Here is a 26,095-nt window from a genome sequence, read left to right on the forward strand (position 1 = left end):
TCTTTAGAAATAAAATTTTGACAAAATTTTCTATAGAAATAAATTTTTAACAAAATTTTGTAAGACATAAAATGTTGAAAAAATTTTCTAATTATACAATTATTATTCGAGCTTTATGGACAGATATAGATTAAGGAACATGGTTAATAGAGCCATTGAAAAGAAAACGCCAGATACAAATCTATACACGCCTGGACTGTACATGTTTCGGTTCGGGCGAATGAACCTTTCCACAGCCTTTAGTATAGATCTGGCTGGGAGAGATAACTCAATTTTGGGCCTTTATGCTAACTCCTTATGGAGAAAACATTTGGGAAATTTCCTCTTACAAATTGAATCATCTTTTCTCCCACTGTACATCATCTTTTCATATAACTTACAAGTCCCTTAATCTTATTTTTATTTCGTTTTGTTACATAGTAATGCAACAACACGAAATTTATTTTTATGGGGGCTATATATAATTATGGACCGATGTGGACCAATTTTTGCGTTGTTGTTAGAGACCATATACCAACACAATGTGCCAAATTTGAACTTCAAGTTTGTCCTTCAAACTACAAAATTTTCTTTAATAAATTTTATTGAATTTGTCGAAAAATATTTACTTATTTTTGTTACATCGGCGTAATGCCGTCGTTTCTAATACTGTTTAGTTAAAATTTTCTAAATTTTCTAAAAGTAACCAAAAGTTTTTTTCCTAGTAAGTTCACTGTTTTTTCAGTGTGTACAATGGCCCGTTTTAACAAAGTGGAGGTGCCGCTCCACGACCAGATATAGGAAAATCAGTTACTCTATATTCTTCATAACCTTCCCCACGTTCCCTATAAATTTTAAGTAAATCGAAGATGTTTAAATTTCTAACTATTATAAAGGGGAGTTCTCCTTTCCCACATCAAATATCGAAAAATAAAGTAGGGCAATTTTGTCCGCAAACCTCTACCACAACTTTCCCTGAAAATTTCAAACAAAACGGAAAACTTAAGGCCAATTTTCAAAAAATTTGCATGGGGAGAGGTCCACCTCCTTGTCCAAATATCAAAAGAAAACAGATACCCTATACCTCCTCTGTAAATTTCAAATAAATCGGAGAAATTGGTTTCTTTAACGGACGTCTCACTCCCTGATCAAATATCGAAAAATAAAATATGGGACTTTTGACTAGATACCACTAATCCTGTTGAAATTCGGTACGTGGTGTTAGTCTATGCTTGGTTAGTTAATTCATACGAGGGCAGTTCGGAAACTTCTTAACCTAGCACAGAAAACGCGGTGTAAACAGAAAAAGTTAAGTGTTTTGGAAACTTCCATCTCTGTTATGAACACATGTTAAAGTTTGTTTCGATCTGCGTGCTGTCATTAAATATTTACATAAAAAGCTTTATCGGGACAAGAATTCATAATGATATGGTGAATGTGTTAGGTGAAAGTGCTCCTTCATATGCAACAGTAAAAAATTGGGTTGCTGAATTTAAACGTGTCGTACAAGCATTGACGTCCAAAAACAGCAACAACAACAGAAATTGTAGCCAAAGTGCATGATATGGTATTAAATGATCGACGAATAAAAGTGCGTGAAATTGCTAATATCAAATGATCGAGTCCATTTAATTTTGCATGAAGAACTACAGATGAAAAAGCTTTCTGCAAGATGGGTGCCGCATTTTTTAACAGTCGATCAAAAACGCATAAGAATGAACATTTCTCAAGCTTGTTTGGATCGAAATAAAATGGATTTTAAGCTTCGTTTCATAACTATACTCCAGAGACAAAAGAACAATCCAAACAATGGACTGAAACTGGAGGAAGTGCCCCAAAGAAGGCAAAAACAATTCAATCGGCTGGTAAGGATATGGCAACGTTTTTTTTTTGGGACTTCAAAGGTATTTTATTGATTGACTATCTGCAAAAGGGTAAAACAATAAATTCAGAGTACTATTGCAACCTTTTGGATCAATTAAATGTACAAATTCGAGAAAAAACGTCCATGCTTACAACAAAAAAAAATATTTTTCATCAAGACAACGCACCAGCGCACAAGAGTGTTTTAACAATGGCTAAAATCAACGAATTAAAGTACGAGTTGCTTGACCACCCACCTTATTCTCCTGATTTAGCTCCCAGTGAGTTTTACTTGTTCCCAAATCTAAAAAATTCCTTGCTGGCAAGCGTTTTACCTCAAATGAAGATGAAATTACAGTTGTAAATCACTATTTTGAAGACCTTGAGGAAAACTATTTTAATCAAGGAATCGAATTGCTAGAAAAGCGTTGGACTAAGTGTATTGAAGTTTCAGGAGATTATATTGAAAAATAAAAATATTTTTGAAAAACTAACTATTCTCTTTCATTGATAGGCTAAGAAGTTTACGAACCGCCCTCGTAAAGGGTGATTGTTTATTTATTATCCTTTCGGCAACACTGGTTTAAAGAACTGTCACGCGTTTCGTTGTTGTTGTGACAGTTTTTTATACACTGCGCCACACTGTGGAACAGGGTATTATAAGTTAGTGCATATGTTTGCAACACCCAGAAGGAGACGAGATATGTTAGACACATGGTGTCTTTGGCAAAAATGCTCAGGGTGGGCTCCTGAGTCGATATAGCCATGTCCGTCTGTCCGTGAAGACATTTTTGTAATAAATCGACTTCAAATTTGGCACAAGTATGTGTTTTGGCCCAGAATAGGACCCTATTGATTTTGAAAAAAATCGGTTAAGATTTAAATATAGCTCCCATATATATATTTCGCCCGATATGGACTTATATGGCCCCAGAAGTCAGAGTTTTACCCTAATTTGCTTACAATTTTGCACAAGAAGATCAATTGGTACTATTGTAAAGTGTGCCAAATTTTATTGAAATCGGTTCAGATTTAGATATAGCTCCCATATATATCTTTCGCCCGATATGGACTAATACGGTCCGAGAAGCCAGAGTTTTACCCCAATTTGGTTGAAATTTTGCATTAGGAGTACAATTAGTAGTGTAGTCAAGTGTGCCATATTTTATTGAAATCGGTTCAGATTTAGATATAGCTCCCATATATATCGTTCGCCCGATTTACACTCATATGACCACAGTGGCCAATCTTTTACTCCGATTTAACTGAAATTTTGCACAGCGAGTAGAATTAGCATTATAGCTATGCGTGCCAAATTTGGTTGAAATCGGTTCAGATTTAGATATAGCTCCATGTTCACCCGATTTACACTCATATGACCACGGAGGCCAATTTTTTTGCTCCGATTTAGTTGAAAGTTTGCACAGGGAGTAGAATTAGCATTATAGCTATGCGTGCCAAATTTGGTTGAAATCGGTTCAGATTTAGATATAGCTCCCATATATATGTTTTTCTGATTTCGACAAAAATGGTCAAAATACCAACATTTTCCTTGTAAAATCGCCACTGCTTAGTCGAAAAGTTGTAAAAATGACTCTAATTTTCTTAAACTTCTAATACATATATATATCGAGCGATAAATCATAAATAAACTTTTGCGAAATTTCCTTAAAATTGCTTCAGATTTAAATGTTTCCCATATTTATACCCTGCGCCACACTGTGGAACTAACATTGTGTTCCACCCTAGTGCATTAGATGACTAAAATTTTGAGTCTATAGATTTTGTAGAAGTCTACAAAATTCTGTCCAGATCGAGTGATATTTAAATGTATGTATTTGGGACAAACCTTTATATATAGCACCCAACGCATTTGACGGATGTGATATGGTATCGAAAATTTAGATATACAAAGTGGTGCAGGGTATAATATAGTCGGCCCCGCCCGACTTTAGACTTTCCTTACTTGTTTTTTTACTAACATTGTGTTCCACCCTAGTGCATTAGCTGACTTAAATTTCGAGTCTATAGATTTTGTAGAAGTCTATAAAATTCTGTCCAGATCGAGTGATATTTAGCCCTGGAAAGTCATCCTTATTTTTTGTACACTAACGTCATCCTTCGTCATTTTGACTACGCCTTATTTCAGGACGCTATAATTTGCATCGTGATCAAAAATGAGTACCAAAATTGAGTTTATTTCCTTATTCAATTTGTTTTTAATTAGTATAAGACAAAAATTCATAAAATGATTGTATTGGTATAACTTAAATTTATCATTTCCTAATCGACCAAAATGCGTTTTAAATCGAAAATGAAATTACGCGTCGTCATTTTGACGAGGGATGACTGTCCAGGGTTAAATGTATGTATTTGGGACAAACCTTTATATATAGCACCCAACACATTTGACGGATGTGATATGGTATCGAAAATTTAGATCTACAAAGTGGCGCAGGGTATAATATAGTCGGTCCCGACCGACTCTAGACTTTCCTTACTTCACTCAAAAAAAAGTGAACTCACTATTTCACTAAAGCCAATTTAACTATATTTTAGTTCATGAAATTATTATATTTGGAGAAAGTTTCATTTACTGTAATAATTTTTTGCGTACCTTAGTTAAATGAACTAAAAGACGGGAAAAAATTATACACAAATGAAGTAAAAAGTTTTACTAAATTCGTACTTCTCACAAAATAGTTAATTATTTCTTTAAATTTGTAAATTTTACTACAACAGCGTCCATCATGAACTTCGTATGTCACTAAAGACATTCTTGCAATTTTGAACTCCAATTTTTTCCTTCAAACTACAAATTTTTTTTAAAAAGTGAAAAAAATTATTTATGTCTAATAAATTTTCTTGAATTTGTCGAAAAATATTTACTTATTTTTGTGATATCGGCGTGATGCCAGCGCTTGTAATACAGTTTAGTTAAAAAATTCTAAAACTATTCAAAATTTTCTAAAATTAATCAAAAGTTTTCTTCCTGGTGGGTTCACTTTTTTTTCAGTGTTGTTATACCCTTCACCACTACTGTGGTACAGGGTATAATAAGTTTGTGCATTTGTATGTAACGCCAAGAAAGAGTAATCATAGACCAACCTTTTAGTATACGAATCGGCTTAGAATTAAATTCTGAGTCGATTTAGCGATGTCCGTCTGTCTGTCTGTTTGTCTGTCTGTCCGTCTGTCTGTCTGTTGATGTATTTTTGTGTGCAAAGTACAGCTCGCAGTTTTAGTCCGATTGTGCTAAAATTTGGTATAGGGTCCTGTTTCGGCTCAAAGACGATCCCTATTGATTTTGGAAAAAATCGGATCAGATTTAGATATAGCTGCCATATATATTTTTCACCGATCTGGTCATAATTGGCGTGTATATCAACCGATCTTCCTCACATTCCGTACATCCGAATATTTTATGGGTCTCGAAAAACTTGCAAAATATCATCCAAATCGGTTCAGATTTAGATATAGCTCCCATATATAGCTTTCGCCCGAGTTACACTCATTTAACTCGGAAAAATTTTAGCCCCCCCCCCCCCAGAATTTGAAACTCTATTTATGATTTTCCATTTTTCAATAAATGTCAATAGTTTTTTTAATTTTTATAACAATTAAACAAATATAAACAATCGCACAAAGTTCCGCTAAAGACTTTCATGAACAATCGAATTACTTGGGTTGTGGTAGCAGTTGCCGATGGCAATGTTTGAAGTCAGATATTTATGAAATAAAGCTGTGGTTGACCTTTTGATTGATTTAGTTTAGTCAATTTAATTAAGAAAATAGTAATTGATATTAAAACTATTCTTTCATAAATTAATATCTTAATAATGCTGCGAAAAAGCGTCGCCAAAAAAGTAGTGAACATGTTCTTTTTGGGTCTAGAAGTGGTGCAAAATTGGCGGAGAAGCAATGAATGTAATATGAGGTTGTCATAGGACAAATGTCCACCGTTTCAACAGCCGTTGCAATTAATTTGCATAACTTCTTAAGGTGAGATCCGAATTTAGTGTTTTGAATGTGAATTAAAAAATTTTGTGATATTTTCCCAAATAAATAATTTTTTTATTGTTTTTATGATTTTTAATGCATTCTGACGCTTGTTTGAAACGTTTTTCCTCGAATAATTTCCAAAATTATAGATTTTTCTATAATGGATTAGCAGTTTTATGGCAAAATTTGAATAATTTGTACCAATTTATTTATTTTTACTCTTTTTTTAAACTATTTGAAAAAAAAGAAAACAAAAAATTACACATTAAAATATGAAAAAATTAAGTAAAAAAACTTCCTGTGTAGTTAAACTAATTGAGGACATTTTTGGAGGTGCTTTTAAAGTTGTGCCTTTAGAACAACTCACAATTTTTTTGCTGGGAAAAGTGTGGAACTACTTTTAGTTACTTTATTATAAATTAATTGTCGAGTTATTTTGATGTATAATTTTTTATCCAATTTTATGAAATAAAACATTAATTGAACGTATAAGTTCAGTCTATAAATTTCTAGCTAGGGGGGCTATAGCCCCCCCTAGGAAAATTGTCTAGCTACGCTAATGCCCACAGAGGCCAATTTTTTGCTCCGATTTATTTGAAATTTTGCAAAGGGAGTAGAATTAGCATTGTAACTATGCGTGCCAAATTTGGTTCAAATCGGTTCAGATTTAGATATATCTCCCATATATAGCTTTCGCCCGATTTACACTCATATGACCACAGAGGCCAATTTTTAACTCCGATTTAGTTGAAATTTTGCACAGGGAGTAGAATTAGCATTGTAGCTGTGCGTGCCAAATTTGGTTGAAATCGGTTCAGATTTAGATATATCTCCCATATATAGCTTTCGCCCGATTTACACTCATATGACCACAGAGGCCAATTTTTAACTCCGATTTAGTTGAAATTTTGCTCAGGGAGTAGAATTAGCATTGGAACTATGCGTGCCAAATTTGGTTGAAATCGGTTCAGATTTAGATATAGGTCCCATATATATGTTTTTCTGATTTCGATAAAAATGGTCAAAATACCAACATTTTCCTTGTAAAATCGCCACTGCTTAGTCCAAAAGTTGTAAAAATGACTCTAATTTTCCTAAACTTCTAATACATATATATCGAGCAATAAATCATAAATAAACTTTTGCGAAGTTTCCTTAAAATTGCTTCAGATTTAAATGTTTCACATATTTTTATACCCACCACCATAAAATGGTGACGGGGGTATAATAAGTTTGTCATTCCGTTTGTAACACATCGAAATATCGATTTCCGACTACATAAAGTATATATATTCTTGATCAGGGAGAGATTCTAAGACGATATAAGCATGTCCGTCTGTCTGTCTGTCTGTTGTAATCACGCTACAGCCTTCAATAATGGCGCTATCGTCCCGAAATTTGGATTAGTTTTTTGTTTGCAGGCAGGTCAAGTTCGAAGATGGGCTATATCGGCCCATGTTTTGATATAGTCCCCATATAAACCGACCTCCCGATTTGGGGTCTTGGGCCTATAAAAACCGTAGTTTTTATCAGGTTTGCCTGAAATTGGAAATCCAGAGGTATTTTGGGACCATAGAGAGGTGTGTCGAAAATGGTCCGTATCGGTCCATGTTTTGGTATAGCCCCCATAGAGATATTGTGGGATTATAAAGAGGTGTGTCGAAAATGATCCGTAATTTCAAGGCGTAATTTCATCATATACACGATATGTTTATAATTTCTCTAAAACTCAAACAAAATAGGTAGAATCTTTAAAGTTTGTCTTCGGGAACTGACTTGCTTGGGAGAAGATTTGTCATCAAACCCCCTACAATTCTATATATTATCAAGTAACCCACTACGACGAAGAGTTTTCAAAGTAAACTATCATATTTGATTCATGGTGGTGGGTATTTGAAATTCGGCCCGGCCGAATTTACTGCTTTATATACTTGTTTTTACTAACATTGTGTTCCACCCTAGTGCATTAGCCGACTTAAATTTTGAGTCTATAGATTTTGTAGAAGTCTATCAAATTCTGTCCAGATCGAGTGATATTTAAATGTATGTATTTGGGACAAACCTTTATATATAGCCCCCAACACATGTGATATGGTATCGAAAATTTAGATCTACAAAGTGGTGCAGGGTATAAAATAGTCGGTCCCGCCCGACTTTAGACTTTCCTTACTTGCTTTTTTTTTGATTTCATTCATTTTTGCCATGCATTTTTTCAGTTTGTACCAGCGTTGCCAGAATTGTTTCACCAAAAACCGCTAGATTTACCCAAAAAAATAGCTAAAAAAAGCTAAAAAATGCTAAAAAATAGCTAGAAAAAAAGCTAAATTTTTTTGTATCAAAAGTCACATTTTTGATTGAAATTTAACAAACTTAAAGGCTTTATTTCACTTATAATGCATATTATTTTCATTTTAATTCCACTTCTGTGAGACTGTAACAATATCTAAGGCATATTAGCTCTGTTTGCGTATTCGATACGTTTTGATTGCTATCACAAATTTTTTTACTGGAAGTCCTTCGTTTTGTGTGAGCTACCTTCCCAACACCTCTATTTTATTTACTTGTTATTTTAAAATATTAAATGATCTAAGCATGCTCTGGATTTGGTAAAAAAATGATTTGTCATTTTTTTAAATAAAATTTTTGTTTGGTTTTGAAATTGTGAAAAATTCGAAATACATTACTTTTATTTAAATTGTAGAAAATACCTATAGTTTACATCTCCCAGTAAAAACATTTTCCTTTTCTTCGTGAGCTATCAAAGTGCTTTAAAAACGTGCTAACGCCAACTTAAATTTCCAAATTCAGACTCGACTTCAAGTAGAAATTATTGTATATATACGTTTTTAAAATAAAGAGTTGAAAAACATCTTCTATTTTTTAACGCTATTTTGGTTTGTGGTTAAGATGCAAAAACTCCTCACATTTAAAGACTATTTCATTAATTCTTCCTTCTTTCATGAAAACATACCCATTTTTAAGTTGAATCACTTAATTATAAGGACAAAACGACTTTATCGTCTTTTGGACCAGGAAAACAGATTATATAAAAGAAATTCACAAATGCTATTATAATCAAAATTCGCGTTCGTATTTTAAGGAGACGACAATATTTTTTCAGTGCACAAAGCTATTAACATCTACTATTTTAATTTAGTAATATCGTAATAATTTTAGAATATTATAATAACATAAAAAGGATAAACGAGTCAAATGATAATATTCCCAATAATTTACTGGCAGTTTATCTAACAAATTTGTATGGTAATAGTAGATTTAAAGTTTACGATAACTTTTATGTATATAATGAAAAAAAACTTTACAACCAGGTGTATTTGCTACAAAAATGCCCGCATAATGGCTGGACTCATTTTTAATGTTTCAACTGAGCTTTGAAATATGTGGAAACCCTTATACTTGCAGCAAGGCTTAGATAAAAACGCCGATTTATTCATATTTCAATAGAAACATGTCGAAAATAAAAAAAGCCAGAAATAGCTAAAAGGGTCATGAAAAAAAGCCAGAAAAAAAGCTAAAAGCTAAATGCATTTTTTTCCCGCTAAACGTCTTCAAAAAAAGCCAAATCTAGCGGGAAAAAAGCTAAATTGGCAACGCTGGTTTGTACACTGAAAAAATATTGTCGTGAGGTCAAAGATTTCATGTCTTTAAAATACGAATGCAAATTTTGCTTAGCATAGAAGACGCATTTCTCTACACTGGTAGAAAAATGTTTTGTAATATTAACGAACGGGCTTCATTGATTATTTTTCGTTAATATTACGAAATTTTTCATTATAAGAACGAAAGTGATTGTTAATACAATGAAATCAAACGTTGTTATAACGAAATGCTACGTTGGCTGACTTTTAATGAAGAATTTCGTTAATGCAACGTAGAAATTCATCGTATTAACGAAACTTTTTCTACCAGTGTCATATAAAGTTGTTTTCCTTATCCAAAAGTCGATAAACTTTTCAATGAAGCCGTATTGTCTTTATAATCAAGTGATTTCTCTTAAAAATGAGTATCATAACATGAATGAAAAGATGTTTGGGCTAAGGTAAACTTGACTTTAATAATTCAGAAAAATTCTTTAAATTTAATGAAATTGTCTTTAAATTTGTTTTGTATCTTGGCTACAAAGCAAAAAATCGTTCAAATATAGGACATGTTTTTCAACACTTTATTCTAAAGATGTTTTTTACTTGAAACATAGCATAATTTCTACTGGAATTCGAGTTTTAATTTGGAAAATAAAGTTGTCGTTAACTCGTTTTTAAAGGACTTTAATAGCATATGAAGATATTAAGCTGAAAAAGCGAAAAATTAAAATTTGCTTCCTATGTTAGAAGTAGGTACACAAACCCCAAATTTAAAAGAGAATTGTGTCTTAAAAGTATCCTTACTTGTATTCTGTGCTTCTTTGGCTCGGAATCAATACCAAAATTTTTAAAGTAAAGACAAAATCTTTGGAACCAGCAAAATCTTTGTTTTTTTTTTAATGTATCCAGATCAATGAACTCTGCGACTGAGATGGGATATGTCCCGAGTAATCTGGTGGTTGCTCGTTTAGGTTTAGGTGGGCAAGCGAAAAGTGGCCCTTGGTTGCCGGTGGGACACACGTCAGCTACGCTGTTTTCAATCACTGATATGTAAGAATTGAAGAGGATGGATTTTCGTAGTCTTAGTTGGACCAAATCTACCTTGGTCTCTTTCCTCTGTTACAAGCATTCTCTGAAGATTTTGTACAGCATTTTCCTGCAAAGGTATACGGCAACACTTGAAGTAAGTTCAACGAATTCAATGAACGTTGTTTTTGGCCGCTGCAATTTCAGTCGCTTTTTGTGTAGCAACATTAAAATGCAAGCTGACATGAAAAGTAGAGTGCCTGAATGAAATTGAAAAATTAAATTTGTTTCAGCATCAACAAAAGGTTGAAAAAATTATCACAAAATGTATTAGGAATCGTATTTGATTTGTAAACAATTCAAATTGAATAATAAAATGTTGACCCAAATGCATTTCATTATTTCTTCGAAGAAATAAAATTAATTAAATGAATTAAAATCCAAAGGATTTAGCAAAATGCAAATTTAGAAAAAAAACGTTTGCAATATATTAAACAATAGATTATGATTTAAAACAATACTAAAAATGCTTTCCTTCAGAACGAAATTCCTCTTTGGCATTTTCTTTAAACGCAAGTATTTTTAAATTTATGAAATCATTGCAGGGATTGCTTCTAATAGTTTTATTTGTTTTTAAAACAAATTTACACATTGCGATGAACTGGAACATCTATACCAGACCTGTTATAGGTCCGCCAGTGATAATATACACCAATTTCCCGTACACTGAAAAATTCATGCCCGGTTCCAAAGATTTTTGTCTTTACACTAATGATGTTGGTAATGATTCCGAGCCAAAGATACGAAGAATTGAAGTAATAATACATTTAAGGTTCTCTTTTAAATTTAAGTTTTGCCTACTTGATTCTAAGAAACAAATTTTAATATATCGTAGGTTTTTGGATTTTTTCTTCATGTGCTACCAAAATCCTCTAAAAACTTCAATTTCCAAATACAAAGTCGGCTTCAAGAAGAAATTAAGCTATGATTAAAGTAAAAATCATCTTTAAAATAATGAATTGAAAAACATCTACTTTTTGTAGTTCAAATACAAACAGTCAACGAATTTTAAGACGATTTTATTAATTTTCAAGAATTTTTCAGAATTATTAACGCCAAGTTGATCTTAGTCAAGCAAAATTTTCTTTCATTTTAAGATACCCATTTTTAAGTAGAATCACTTATGTAATTATAAAGACAAAACGACTTTATGGAAAATTTGATCTCTTTTGGACAAGGAAAAAAGCTTTAAATCAGAGAAATGCGTCTTCTATACACCCAGAAAAAAAGTGCCTTCGAAACTAAAGGAAAAATGTTCATCAATTTAGTTTAGCCATTTTATTTCAATTAAGTCAAATTTTTGTGTGATAATAAAATTTACATGTTTCAGTAAAAACTACACTAATAGAAAAAGTTTCGTTATATTAACGAAATGTGTCGTTAAAAGTCAGCCAACGAAATAAATTCGTTAATACAACGAAATTTTACGTTATTATAATGAATTTTCTGTCAATCAACGTAACGTTTCGTACTATTAACGAATATTTTCATTGTATTAATGAAAATGTTTCGTTATATCAATGAAAATTTTTCGTTGGTTGACTTTTAATGAAATTTTCTTTGTGTGTAGCAAGCCAAATCTGGGGATCGGTTTATATGGGGGCTATATATAATTATGGACCGATGTGGACCAATTTTTGCATAGTTATTGCAGACCATATATAGTAGTAGTAGTAAGTTCAGCCGGGCCGAATCTTAAATACCCACCACCATGAATCAAATTTAATAGTTTCCTTTGAAAACTCTTCGTCGGTGCTGGTATCTTGATAATATAACAGGTTGGCTGATAGGTCCCCGGTCTGACACATAGATGGCGTCGCTAGTATTAAATGCACATTATTTTATATAGTACCAACCTTCAAATGATTCGTGTCAAAATTTGACGTCTGTAAGTCAATTAGTTTGTGAGATTGATAGAGAACAAAATGGAATTTCGTGTTTTGATAAAATACTGTTTTCTGAAGGGAAAAAATACGGTGGAAGCAAAAACTTGGCTTAATAATGGGTTTCCGGACTCCAGGACCCCAGGCAAATCAACAATAATTGATTGGTATGCAAAATTCAAGCGTGGTGAAATGAGCACGGAGGACAGTGGACGCCCGAAAGAGGTGGTTACCGACGAAAACATCAAAAAAATCCACAAAATGATTTTGAATGACCGTAAAATGAAGTTGATCGAGATAGCAGAGGCCTTAAAGATATCAAAGGAACGTGTTGGTCATATCATTTATCAATATTTGGATATGCGGAAGCTCTGTGCAAAATGGGTGCCGCGCGAGCTCACATTTGATCAGAAACAACAACGTGTTGATGATTCTGAGCGGTGTTTGCAGCTGTTAACTCCTAATACATCCGAGTTTTTCCGTCGATATGTGACAATGGATGAAACATGGCTCCATCACTACACTCCTGAGTTCAATCGACAGTCGGCTGAGTGGACAGCGACCGGTGAACCGTATCCGAAGCGTGGAAAGACTCAAAAGTCCGCTGGCAAAGTAATGTTCTCTGTTTTTTGGGATGCACTTGGAATAATTTTTTGTCGATTATCTTGAGAAGGGAAAAACCATCAACAGTGACTATTATATGGCGTTATTGGAGTGTTTGAAGGTCGAAATAGCGGCAAAACGGCCCCATATGAAGAAGAAAGAAGTGTTGTTTCACCAAGACAACGCACCGTGCCACAAGTCATTGAGAACGATGGTAAAAATTCATGAATTGGGCTTCAAATTACCTCCCCACCCACCGTATTCTCGAGATCTGGCCCCAGCGACTTTTTCTTGTTCTCAGACCTCAAAAGGATGCTCGCAGGAAAAAAATTTGGCTGCAATGAAGAGGTGATCGCCGAAACTGAGGCCTATTTTGGGGCAAAACCGAAGGAGTACTACCAAAATGGTATCAAAAAATTGGAAGGTCGTTATAATCGTTGTATCGCTCTTGAAGGGAACTATGTTGAATAATAAAAACGAATTTTGACAAAAAAAATGTGTTTTTCTTTGTTAGACCGGGGACTTATCAGCCAACCTGTTATGTAGGATTTAAGGGGGTTTGATGACAGATATTTTCCTAAGCAGATCAATTCAACCAGTACACTTCCCGAAGATAAATTTAAAGATTCTACCTATGAACAATAGATCAGATTCTGGATTTATAAGAACCAATTTTGTTTAAATTTTAGAGAAATCATAAACATATCGTGTAAATGATAAAAAAAGCCTTGATTTGAAATCATAAATCCGTAGATTTTTACCGCCATTATATAAATGATCACGAGGAGTAAAATCTGGAAATTTTAATTTTAGCTTCAAGCAATTTTTATGATCAGTGCTCCTGCTATACCCCCAAGAAGTGAAATAGGTCGATCGAACAATGTCTTACATAATGGACCGGTAGAAATAAATGCGATACAAATTTTTTAAGGGTCTAAAATACCAGTATATTTACATTTCAGGCAAAGTGGATAAAAATTACAGATCCTAGCAGCCTAAGAAATAAATCCGGGAGGTAGGTCTATATGGGGGCTATACCAAAACAATTTCAGACAAATTGGGTAAAAACTACGAAATCTAAAATAGGGCAATTAGTCTATAAGGGGGCTATACGGACCATTTTCGACACACCTCTTTATGGTCCTAAAATACCTGTAGATTTCTAATTTCTGGCAAATTGGATAAAAACTACGGATTTTATAAGTCCAAGAAGTAAACTTGGGAGATCGGTCTATATGGGGGCTACAACGAAACATGGACCGATACACCCCATTTTCTGCACACCTATTTGTGGTCCTAAAATACATCTCGTTTTCACATTTTAAGCAAATCGAATAAAAACTACTGTTTCTAGAAGCTCAAAACCCCAAATCGGGGAATCGGTTTATATGGGAGATATATCAAAACTTGGACCGATACACCCCATTTTCGACACACCTATTTGTGGTATTAAAATACCTCTACCGGTCCATGTTTTGGTATATACACCCCCATTTTCGACACTCCAATCTTTGGTCCTAAAATACCTATAGATTTTCAATTTCAGGCAAATTGGATAAAAACTACAGTTTCTGGACGCCCAAGAAGCAAAATCCGGAAATCGGTCTATATGGGGGCTATACCAAAACATGGACCGATAAGCACAACTTTCGGCACACTCTTTGATGGTCCTAAAACACCTCTAGATTTCCAATTTCAGGCAAATTTGATAAAAACTACGGGTTTTAAAAGCCTAAAACCCCAAATCGGGAGGTCGGTTTATATGGGGACTATATCAAAACTTGGACCAATATAGCCCATCTTCGAACTTGACCTGCCTGCAAACAAAACACGAATCTGTGCCAAATTTCAGGATGATAGCGCCATTATTAAAGGCTGTAGCGTGTTTACAACAGACAGACAGACGGACATGCTTATATCGTCTTAGAATTTCTCCCTGATCAAGAATATATATACTTTATATAGTCGGAAATCGATATTTCGATGTGTTACAAACGGAATGACAAACTTTATACCCCCGTCACCATTCTATGGTGGTGGGTATAAAAACGATATAATTGTCTTTATATATTTTTTGCACTTTTAATTTAGTGTTTTTGAGGAAACAGCGAACATAGTGTACTCACATTAAAGGGGTTTTGTTTTTAAACACTGTATGTACATTGAAAACCACCTCACCTTCCACAACACCCCAGCATATTGAGCGAAACTTTTTTCCGAGCATATTCTCATTTGATGCAATGGTAAAAGAGAGTGGGGAATAAACCAACTACCACTAACAATGAAAACGAAACACACAAGAACAACAAAAACCACACACTAACAATATGTGGCGGCTGCAATAGCAAAATACCTCCCCATTTGGAATTGCAAAAAAGTTCCCTGAGCTATTACAGTAGAGCTTAGAAGAATGCAAACACAATTGAGATACTGTGACAATTCTCGGTGGACACTGCTTAGTTTAGTGTTATTTCATAATTTGGCGCGAGTAATACGGAATGCAGGGGAGAAAAAAATATCTAGCGGCAATCACTAAACTGATTCTTTTATGAATTCCGATGCATCGTGTATACGAGTGTTGTGAGGAAGTGCATAAAGAAATTTGTAAATAACAAACAATCGATTCGTGATAGCTTAAAGATCGTTATGTGACGGGACGGTGGAATAAATCCGTGATTACATTACTATAATGTAATAGGCTATCGTAATTACGACAATATATTGTAATATTAAATTAGCAAACAAAACAAATACCAGCAACAACAACAACAGCAGAAATAAAATACAACAAAACAAATTAAGTCATCGGCAACAGCATTCAAGCATACGAGCAAGCAATAAATGCATTCGGTTCTCAACGAGCAGTCCAGAAACGTCATCGATAAACGACCACTGATTTTGTTATACCGTTGGTCAGTCTTACCTAGACTTGTATGAGTGAACGTTTAGTGTAAAACACACTCACACACACATACACAAAAAAGGTTGCAATTATGTTTACTACCAAATGATGAAGGACAAACAATCTTCGTTGGTCGTTGCCGATGCCGCTGCGTATACTGCCGTAGCATAACAAATAAATGCAACGTAGGTTTCAAACTAAAACATAAGAGACGTCTAACCCGAGATAAATTTCATCAATTCTCTTCCGGTTTTCGCCAAACATACGGTTCTCGTTATTCGATATTCGCTCAATTACATGTGTTGATAATTTCAAAGTAGAAACCAAAAGAGGTGTGCAAAAAAAAATAAATACAAAAAAAGTTGTAAAAAAATAGAATCACATAGGTAATATTATCTCATTAATTACAGTGGCCAACGTAACAGTTACAACTACAACTACAACAACAAAAACAACAGTATTAACAACAATACATCGTCGAATGAGTGTAATTAAAAAAGCTTAGAAATGAGTGTTAGTTTCTACCAGAAGAGGAAGAAGAAGAAAATTCAAGTAATAATTAATTAAATATAAATGATTTTGTGTAATTAAAATAAAAAATTAAAAAAAAAATAATAATAAATGTCCAATTGTAGAATAAATTACAAATCTTTAAAAATAGTTTTTAAACCTAATTTAATAAAAACCAATATCGAACTACTATAAACCCACAGCGTCATTTATAATAATTTACAAAATCACTAGGCCCTTGAGACTATAGTAAAGGGATCTGCTATAGAGGTGATGTACATATACGTAGATACAGTTCCGAACAAAATTATTGGCACATAGAGAAAGACAAATACTCAATCAATATAAATTCGAATTTGCACGCAAAAAAAATACTTCTTTCCTCCTAAACGAGATTTTAGACAAACAACCATCGTTTAAATTTTTTTTTTTTTGTAAAGAAGTTGGTTTGAATGAAAAGTATCGATTTTACAGGATGAGAAAACAATTTCAGAAAGATTAAATAAAACAAGTGTATACGACCTTAAATTCGGCTGGGCCAAATCTTAAACACCTGTTGTGGTGGGTTACTTGAAAATACATACATAGAAATTAAGGGGGATTTGATGACAGATACTCTCCGAAGCAGATCGGTTTAACTGGTACGCCTCCTGAAGTAAAGATTTAATTTTCATTTTTGTTTTGATGAAAGAATCTCTAACTTCTCATCTAAGCGCGAAAGAAAATATGATGAAAGAAAGATCTAAAATCTAAATTCTATAGATTTTACCCACATTACTCAAATGAGCGCGACAGCTCCGTGTCGAGAAGCCCAAGAAGTCAAATCAAGAGATCAGGCTATATGGGGGCTATACCAAAACATGGACCGATACACACCTGTTGGTGGACCTAACATTCCTCAGGAGTCGGAAAATCGGATAAGAACTGCGACTTTTAGAAGCCCACACCGAAAAAAAATCCGTAGTTAAACTAACGCTAAAAAAAATAGGTAGTTAAATTTTAGTTTTTATACCCTTCACCACTACTGTGGTACAGGGTATAATAAGTTTGTGCATTTGTATGTAACGCCAAGAGGGAAAAGTCTGAGACCCATCGTTTAGTATACCGATCGTCTTAGAATTAAATTCTGAGTCGATTTAGCGATGTCCGTCTGTCTGTCTGTCTGTCCGTCTGTCTGTTGATGTATTTTTGCAGTTTTAGTCCGATTGTCCTAAAATTTGGTATAGGGTCCTGTTTCGGCTCAAAGACGATCCCTATTGATTTTGGAAAAAATCGGTTCAGATTTAGATATAGCTGCCATATATATTTTTCACCGATCTGGTTTTTTGTTTGTTTTTGAAATTTTCCACAGCCCAGTTCAATGACCGTATACATAAGTTCAATATGAACTAAAGCAAAAGAAAATTTTCGAGTGATTCCCCAAAATAGTAAGAATGAACTACAGTATGGTTAAAATGTCATGATTTGGCGCCAATGATTTTTTCATAACTTTCAGTTCATTGTAACTTCTGTGGGAGGGTGTAATTTAGTGAGTTTTAGTAAAAAAGTACACCAGAGAATTAATTTTCCCTGCACCCTCAAAAACTTGATTCTGTAACATACACCCCAAACACATTTTTTTTTCAAGCATATGTATTTTCAGGATTGGTCTAAACAAAATATTGTTTGTATTGTTCAAACATATTATATTTCACCTTAGGCATACACTGGTAGAAAAAAATTTAATGAAATTTTCTTTGTGTATATTTATTTTTAAGGCGCCAATTGGTTACTCCCATTCTTTTAGTTGCATCTTATTCTCTAGGTCTCGCTTTCTAAACACATATATGTTTATAGACAATTTCTAAATTACTATACTATACCAAATATTTACAAAAATGTTATGTCCCAAAAATTCGTTCGTGTAGAGAAGATGAGATTAACCAGATAAATGTGTTATACCCTGCGCCATACTGTACAACAGAGTATTATAAGTTAGTGCATATGTTTGCAACACACAGAAGGAGATGAGATAGACACATGGCGTCTTTGGCAATAATGCTCAGCGTGGGTCCCTGAGTCGATCTAGCAATGTCCGTCTGTCTGTGAACACATTTTTGTGATCAATGTCTAGGTCGCAGTTTAAGTCCAATCGCCTTCAAATTTGACACAAGTTCCTCTTTTGGGTCAAAATAGAACCCTATTGATTTTGGAAGAAATCGGTTCAGATTTAGATATAGCTCCCATATATATCTTTCGCCCGATATGCACTTATATGGACTCAGAAGCCAGAGTTTCACCCTACTTTGCTTAAAATTTTGCACCAGGAGAACAATAAGTACTATAGTCAGGTGTGCCAAATTTGATTAAAATCGGTTCAGATTGAGATATAGCTCTCATATATATCTTTCGCCCGATATAGACTAATAAGGCCCCAGAAGCCAGAGTTTTAGCCCAATTTGCACCAGGAGTACAATTAGCAGTGTAGTCAAGTGTGCTAAATTTCATTGAAATCGGTTCAGATTTAGGTATAGCTCCCATATATATCTTTCGCCCGATTTTCCGTCATATGACCACAGAGGTCAAAGTTGTAGACCGATTTACGTGAAATTTTGCACAGGGAGTAGAATTAAAATACTAAGTTTGAATGTCAAATTTGGTTGAAATCGGTTCAGATTTAGATATAGCGCCCATATATATTTTTTTCCGATTTGGGCACAAATGGCCAAAATAATAGATTGGCTGATAAGTTCCACCGTGCCACAAGTCATTGAGAACGATGGCAAAAATTCATGAATTGGGCTTCGAATTGCTTCCCCACCCACCGTATTCTCCAGATTTGGCCCCCAGAGACTTTTTCTTGTTCTCAGGCCTCAAAAGGATGCTCGCAAGGAAAAAATTTGGCTGCAATGAAGAGGTGATAGCCGAAACTGAGGCCTATTTTGAGGCAAAACCGAAGGAGTATTACCAAAATGGTATCAAAAAATTGGAAGGTCGTTATAATCGTTGTATCGCTCTTGAAGGGAACTATGTTGAATAATAAAAACGAATTTTGACAAAAAAATGTGATTTTCTTTGTTAGACCGGGGACTTATCAGCCAACCTGTTACCTACATTTTCCTTATAAAATCGCCACTGCTAAGTCGAAAACTTATAAAGGTGACTCAAATTTTCCTTTATTTCTAATACATATCTATCGACCGATAAATTCTATAGATTATAAATTTTGTTCAGATGGAGTCAGATTTAAATGTATGTATTTGGGACAAAAACCTTTATATTCGTATATAGCACCCAACATTTTACGGTTTTGATATAGTATCGAAAATGTGCACTCAAAAAAAAGTTTACTTGGATCGAATCAATTTTGGTATTTGGAATCAATTTTGGTATTGATTCCGAGCCAAAGATGCGGCTTCTTTAAAATAAAGACATTTTTTAGGGACCTCTCTGGCTTTGAATCTAGGATCGATAAAATTAAAATTGGATACAGATCTCATTCATCGAATTTTTATTCTCTGTTTGCGATATATTAATAAAGGTATTCATGTACAAACAAATTCCAGTTTCAAAATCCAAATTATGCCAAGTACTTCAAAGTAAAAACTGTTTTCTTAATGTTAAAAAAAACTTTAAACCAAAGATTCAAATCCTTAAAATAAGTCTTAGCCTATATTTGAAGCATTTTTATCTTAAATTTAAAAATTCAATATGTCAGTTGAGTTAAAGACTTTATTTCTTTAAATTAAAAATGTTTTTCTTTATTTTAAGGAACATTTGCCTTACTTCAAAGATCTACAACTTCAACAGAGGGACGCAAAATTTCAAGATTTGTGTCCTAAATTTAATAAAAAAAATTTTGAAGCAAGGATTATAAACTTTCTTTTAATTAAAATGTCATTATTTGAAAGAATTTTGTCCTTAGCAATGCGTAAATTTCGAGTCCTAAAATTTAAGATGCATAATCTTCCATATTAGGTCAATATTTTTATCAGTGTGAATTTACAAAGTGGTGCAGGGTATATTATAGTCGGCCCCGCCCGACTTTAGACTTCCTTACTTGTTAATTATTTTTGCTGGTATTTATTAAATTATTTTAACATTCCTCATTTGTTTAGTTTTTGTTATACCCACCACCATCGATGGTGACGGGGGTATAATAAGTTTATCATTCCGTTTGTAACACATTGAAATATCAAATTTCGACTATGTAAAGTATATATATATATATATATATATATATATATATATATATATATATATATATATATATATATATATATATATATATATATATATATATATATATATATATATATATATATATATATATATATATATATATATATATATATATATATATATATATATATATATATATATATATATATATATATATATATATATATATATATATATATATATATATATATATATATATATATATATATATATATATATATATATTTGACCAGGGAGGAATTCTAAGACGATATAACCATGCCCATCTGTCTGTCTCTCTGTCTATCTGTTGTAATCGCGCTATAGTCTTCAATAATGGAGCAATCTGCTGAAATTTTGCACAAACTCGTCTTTTGTCTGCAGGCAGGTCAAGTTCGAAGATGGGCTATATCGGTCCAGGTTTTGATACAGTCCGACCTCCCGATTTGGGGTCTTGGGCTTATAGAAACCGTAGTTTTTATCCAATTTGTCTGAAATTGGAAATCAAAGAAGTGCGTCAAAAAGGGGGAAGTCTCGGTCCATGTTTTGGTATAGCTCCCATATAGACAGATCTGCCCATTTTATTTCTTGGGCTTCTAGAATCCATAGTTTTTATCCAATTTTCCTGAAATTGGAAAGCTAGAGGTATTTTAGAACCATGAAGAGGTGTGTCAAAAATGGTGAGTATCGGTCGATGTTTTGGTATAGCCCCCATATAGACCGATCCCCCGATTTTATTTCTTGGGCTTATAGAAATCGTAGTTTTTATCCATTTTGCCTGAGATTGGAAATCTAAAGGTATTGTAGGACCATAAATGGCGTGTATTGGTATATCTCCCATATAGACCGATCTCCCGATTTTACCACTTGGGCTTATAGAAACCGCAGTTTTCATCCAATTTTCCTGAAATTGGAAATCTAGAGGTATTTTAGAACCACAAAGAGGTGTGCCAAATATGGTGAGTATGGGTCCATGTTTTTGTATCACCCCCAAATAGACAGGTCTGCCCATTTTATTTCTTGAATCCGTAGTTTTTATCCGATTTTCCTGAAATTGGAAATCTAGAGGTAGTTTAGAACCATAAAAAGGTGTGTCAAAAATGGTGAATATCGGTCAATGTTTTGGTATAGCCCCCATATAGACCGATCCCCCGGTTTTATTTCTTGGGCTTATAGAAATCGTAGTTTTTATCCATTTTGTCTGAGAATGGAAATCTAAAGGTATTGTAGGACCATAAATGGCGTGTATTGGTCCATGTTTTGGTATATCTCCCATATAGACCGATCTCCCGATTTTACTTCTTGGACTTATAGAAACCGCAATTTTTATCCAATTTTCATAAAATATGAAATCTATAATTATTTTAGGAGGTGCGCCGCAAATGTTGAGTATAACCCCATATAGACCGATCTGCCGATTTTTTGGGCTTGTCGAAACTGTAGTTGTGGTTCAATTTGCGTGAAATTGAAAATCTGGAGGTTTTTGGGACTATAAATAGGTGTACAAGAAATGATTTTATTGTTTGGGATTCTATAAACCGTAGTTTTTATCCAATTTGCCAGAAATTTTAAAACTAGAAGTATTTTAGCACCATAAAGATGTGTGCCGAAAACGGTGAATATCGGTCCTTGTTTTAGTATAGCCCCCATTAGGCCGATCTCCCGATTTAGCTCTTTGGGTTTGTAGAAACCGTAGTGTTTATCCGATTTGCCTGAAATTGTAAATATACTGGTATTATAGACCCACAAAAACATATATCGGATTTAGTTTTTATGGGTCCATTTGATAAGGCTTCCATAAAGACCGATTGCACTTCTTGAGGGTAAAGAAGACGTACTGATTATGAAAATTGCTTGAAACTGACTAATCATTTCCAGATTGTATTTCTTGTAATAATTTAAATAATAGGGGTAAAAAATCTACAGATTTTAGATTTCAAATCGAGGCTTTATTTCTTCATTTTCTTACACACTTACAAGTGACGTTTACGATTCCTCTAAAACTCAGACAAAAATGGTTCTTACAAATAAAAAATAAAGGATATAGTCTTTATAGGTAAAATCTATACATTTATCTTCGGGAAGCATACTGGTTGAACTGATATGTTTGGAAGAATATCTGTTATCAAACCCCCTGAAATTTTCAAAGGTATCTATATTATTTGATTCATGGTGGTGGGTATTTAAGATTCGGCCTGGCCAAACTTACTGCTGTATATACTTGTTATTGTTGATTTCTTCTTCAATGTTATTGTTTTGATTTCAAGTTAAAACAATGCTCCTTCTTGAATCGAAACTATTAGAATAAATTCGTATTATACCCAAAGTAAATTATACTTGAACCTCCCGAAAAAACAACTTGCATTTATAGTGCTCTTCAAGATCTTTCGTTTAATACCAAAAATATATTGCGCAAATATATTGGAAAGTGCTGAATTTTATTAAATATTTTATCTCCCCAAATTGTAATTAACCCATTAGGTGCGCAGGAAAAAACTACCTGGTTTGTGTCTCGGCTAGTTAAATTTTCAAATTTATCTTCACGCCCACCCCGAAAAATGGTTTCGATAATCGACTTTGCCATAATAAATTGGTACAAAAATTATCTATTTTTTTAGGTTTTCAGGAGGTCCAAGAGTTGATAGTTTCGCTGCAAGCAGAGGATGCTGATGAGGAATGCGAGAGTTCCGAAACGGCCGTCCATCCAACCATCTTCCCAGCAAAAAATACTTCAGCAGTAAGAGCTTAATTGCGATTTTTGGTATACAATAAAGTAGGCAGTGCATCCACACTACATGATTCGATGGCAATAACGTAAACGAGTAATCAAACTAGTTTATGATCATTCGTTTACGTTATTGCAACCAATTCTTGCAGTGTAGATGTATGAAAGGTAGTGCTGTTTTCCTTCACGTCAACAATGCTACACTTAAAATTTTATATCACTTATGAACAATAGTTCTATTAAAATGAGCAATTATATCAGCGCTATGTAGAAGCTGGTCTAAATTGGGACATCGCCCACAAAAATTAGCGCTGATTCGGTTGTTTTGTAAGCAGTTGGTACTGTCTCTCTCCCTTATAATCCTGCTGAAATAGTGCTCCATTTTTTGCTGGGTTGCTGTCTAAAGGGCTTTGCCCAAATAACAGGGTGGCTGATAAGTCCCCGGTATAACAAAGAAAACCACATTTTTTTGTCAAAATTCGTTTTTATTATGCAACATAGTTCCCTTCAAGAGCGATACCACGATTATAACGACCTTCCAATTTGTTGATACCATTTTGGTAGTACTCCTTCGGTTTTGCCTCAAAATAGGCCTCAGTTTCGGCGATTACCTCTTCATTGCAGCCAAATTTTTTTCCCTGCGAGCATCCTTTTGAGGTCTGAAAACAAGAAAAAGTCGCTGGGGAGAATACGGTGGGTGGGGAAGCAATTCGAAGCCCAATTCATTAATTTTTGCCATCGTTCTCAATGACTTGTGGCACGGTGCGTTGTCTTGGTGGAACAACACTTCTTTCTTCTTCATATGGGGCCGTTTTGCCGCGATTTCGACCTTCAAACGCTCCAATAACGCCATATAATAGTCACTGTTGATGGTTTTTCCCTTCTCAAGATAATAGATAAAAATTATTCCATGCGCATCCCAAAAAACAGAGGCCATTACGTTGCCAGCGGACTTTTGAGTCTTTCCACGCTTCGGAGACGGTTCACCGGTCGCTGTCCACTCAGCCGACTGCCGATTGGACTCAGGAGTGTAGTGATGGAGCCATGTTTCATCCATTGTCACATATCGACGACATAACTCGGTTGTATTATGAGTTAACAGCTGCAAACACCGCTCAGAATCATCAACACGTTGTTGTTTTTGGTCAAATGTGAGCTCGCGCGGCATCCATTTTGCACAGAGCTTCCGCATATCCAAATATTGATGAATGATATGACCAACACATTCCTTTGATATCTTTAAGGCCTCTGCTATCTCGATCAACTTCATTTTACGGTCATTCAAAATGATTTTGTGGATTTTTTGATGTTTTCGTCGGTAACCACCTCTTTCGGGCGTCCACTGCGTTCACCGTCCTCCGTGCTCATTTCAACACGCTTGAATTTTGCATACCAATCAATTGTTGTTGATTTCCCTGGGGCAGAGTCCGGAAACTCATTATCAAGCCAAGTTTTTGCTTCCACCGTATTTTTTCCCTTCAGAAAACAGTATTTTATCAAAACACGAAATTCCTTTTTCCATTTTTTTTTCACAATAACAAAAGTTGCTTCACAAAAGACGCTCTATCTCACAAACTAATTGACTTACAGACGTCAAATTTTGACACGAATCATTTGAAGGTACGTACTATATAAAAATAATATGCATTTAATACTAGCGACGCCATCTATGTGTCAGACCGGGGACTTATCAGCCAACCTGTTAAATTGGACAAACATACTTGTCCTCTGTTGGTTAAGCTACTCTTGTAGTTTAGTCAACGCATGGTTTTAAGTTGAAATCAAAACAATAATAACGTTTTAACGTTCTATAAAAGACGTCAACGTTTATCACAAAAAAAACTATGCTGTTATTCCAAACAAACTATTTTACCGTAAAAACAAGTTTCCCAACTGTTCGTTGGTTTAAAATTTCATTTGGGAGGAACGTGTTTTTTGGGGTGTATCAAAACTAATTTACATCCTGAAAAACTTTTATTTAAATAAATTCTCTATTAACCTTTAGACAAATCGGTCATTTTAACTGGTTTTTATGGAAATCGTACAGCCTTACCTGGGCATTTTTATAATAATGCAACTTGCACTGCTGCATTGGCTCGATTAAATGCTTTAAAGAACATTGTTTGGTTATCAAATAGATTTATTTCAAATACTAAATATAAAGATAAAGTTTCACATTTCCATTTTATTGTATAGTGTAAGCTTTAACTATGGAAATATATTCAAATGCAAAAAAAAAACAATTAAAACACCGTCTGTCTAAACCAACACCGGTTGTGATCCTACCTACACCTCTCTCGCGTTTTTCGCTAGGGTACAAACTCAAATGTCTTTAGAACACTTCATGTAACCTATCAACAGGTTCAGTTGAATCAAGTATATGCTGATAGTTCCTATCATTGTTATGGCATAGCAATTATTTGGTTTTTTACTGTAATTTAATAGTACATGGAAAATGGAAAGTGCATTGGTCCAAGCAGTGCCGCGTAGTTGGAATAGTAGTAATTATTATTAATATGCTTTCCTCTGCGAGCTTACCGCTTTGTAGAACCTTTACTCTTAAACCTATCCACCATAACTATGTGTACTACACCTAAAGAAAAAACTGCGAAATTTTAGACAAACGAAATTTCCTATTATTATATAGTACGTTCTTAAAGAGCAAATAAACCCGAATCTGTGGCAGGTTCTTCAATGTTTTTATCTAATGATTTTTATACCATCCACCATAGGATGGGGG

At 34.0% G+C, this 26,095-nt stretch overlaps 1 protein-coding gene across 3 annotated transcripts in view; it reads left to right on the forward strand.

The window, feature by feature from the left end:
• Window positions 1-15,416: 15,416 nt before the first annotated feature.
• Window positions 15,417-26,095, forward strand: part of Clk (circadian locomoter output cycles kaput protein Clock) — a 128,177-nt gene continuing 117,498 nt past the window's right edge. For 2 of the 3 annotated variants that reach the window (XM_075305130.1, XM_075305132.1), the window contains exon 1: window positions 15,417-16,472. The gene's annotated coding sequence lies outside the window, so the exon portion shown is untranslated. The remainder of the gene's footprint in view (window positions 16,473-26,095) is intronic. The other variant, XM_075305131.1, reaches the window with a different exon arrangement.

Source organism: Haematobia irritans, chromosome 4 (assembly GCF_050003625.1).
Source record: "Haematobia irritans isolate KBUSLIRL chromosome 4, ASM5000362v1, whole genome shotgun sequence".
NCBI classification, from domain to species: Eukaryota; Metazoa; Arthropoda; class Insecta; order Diptera; family Muscidae; genus Haematobia; species Haematobia irritans.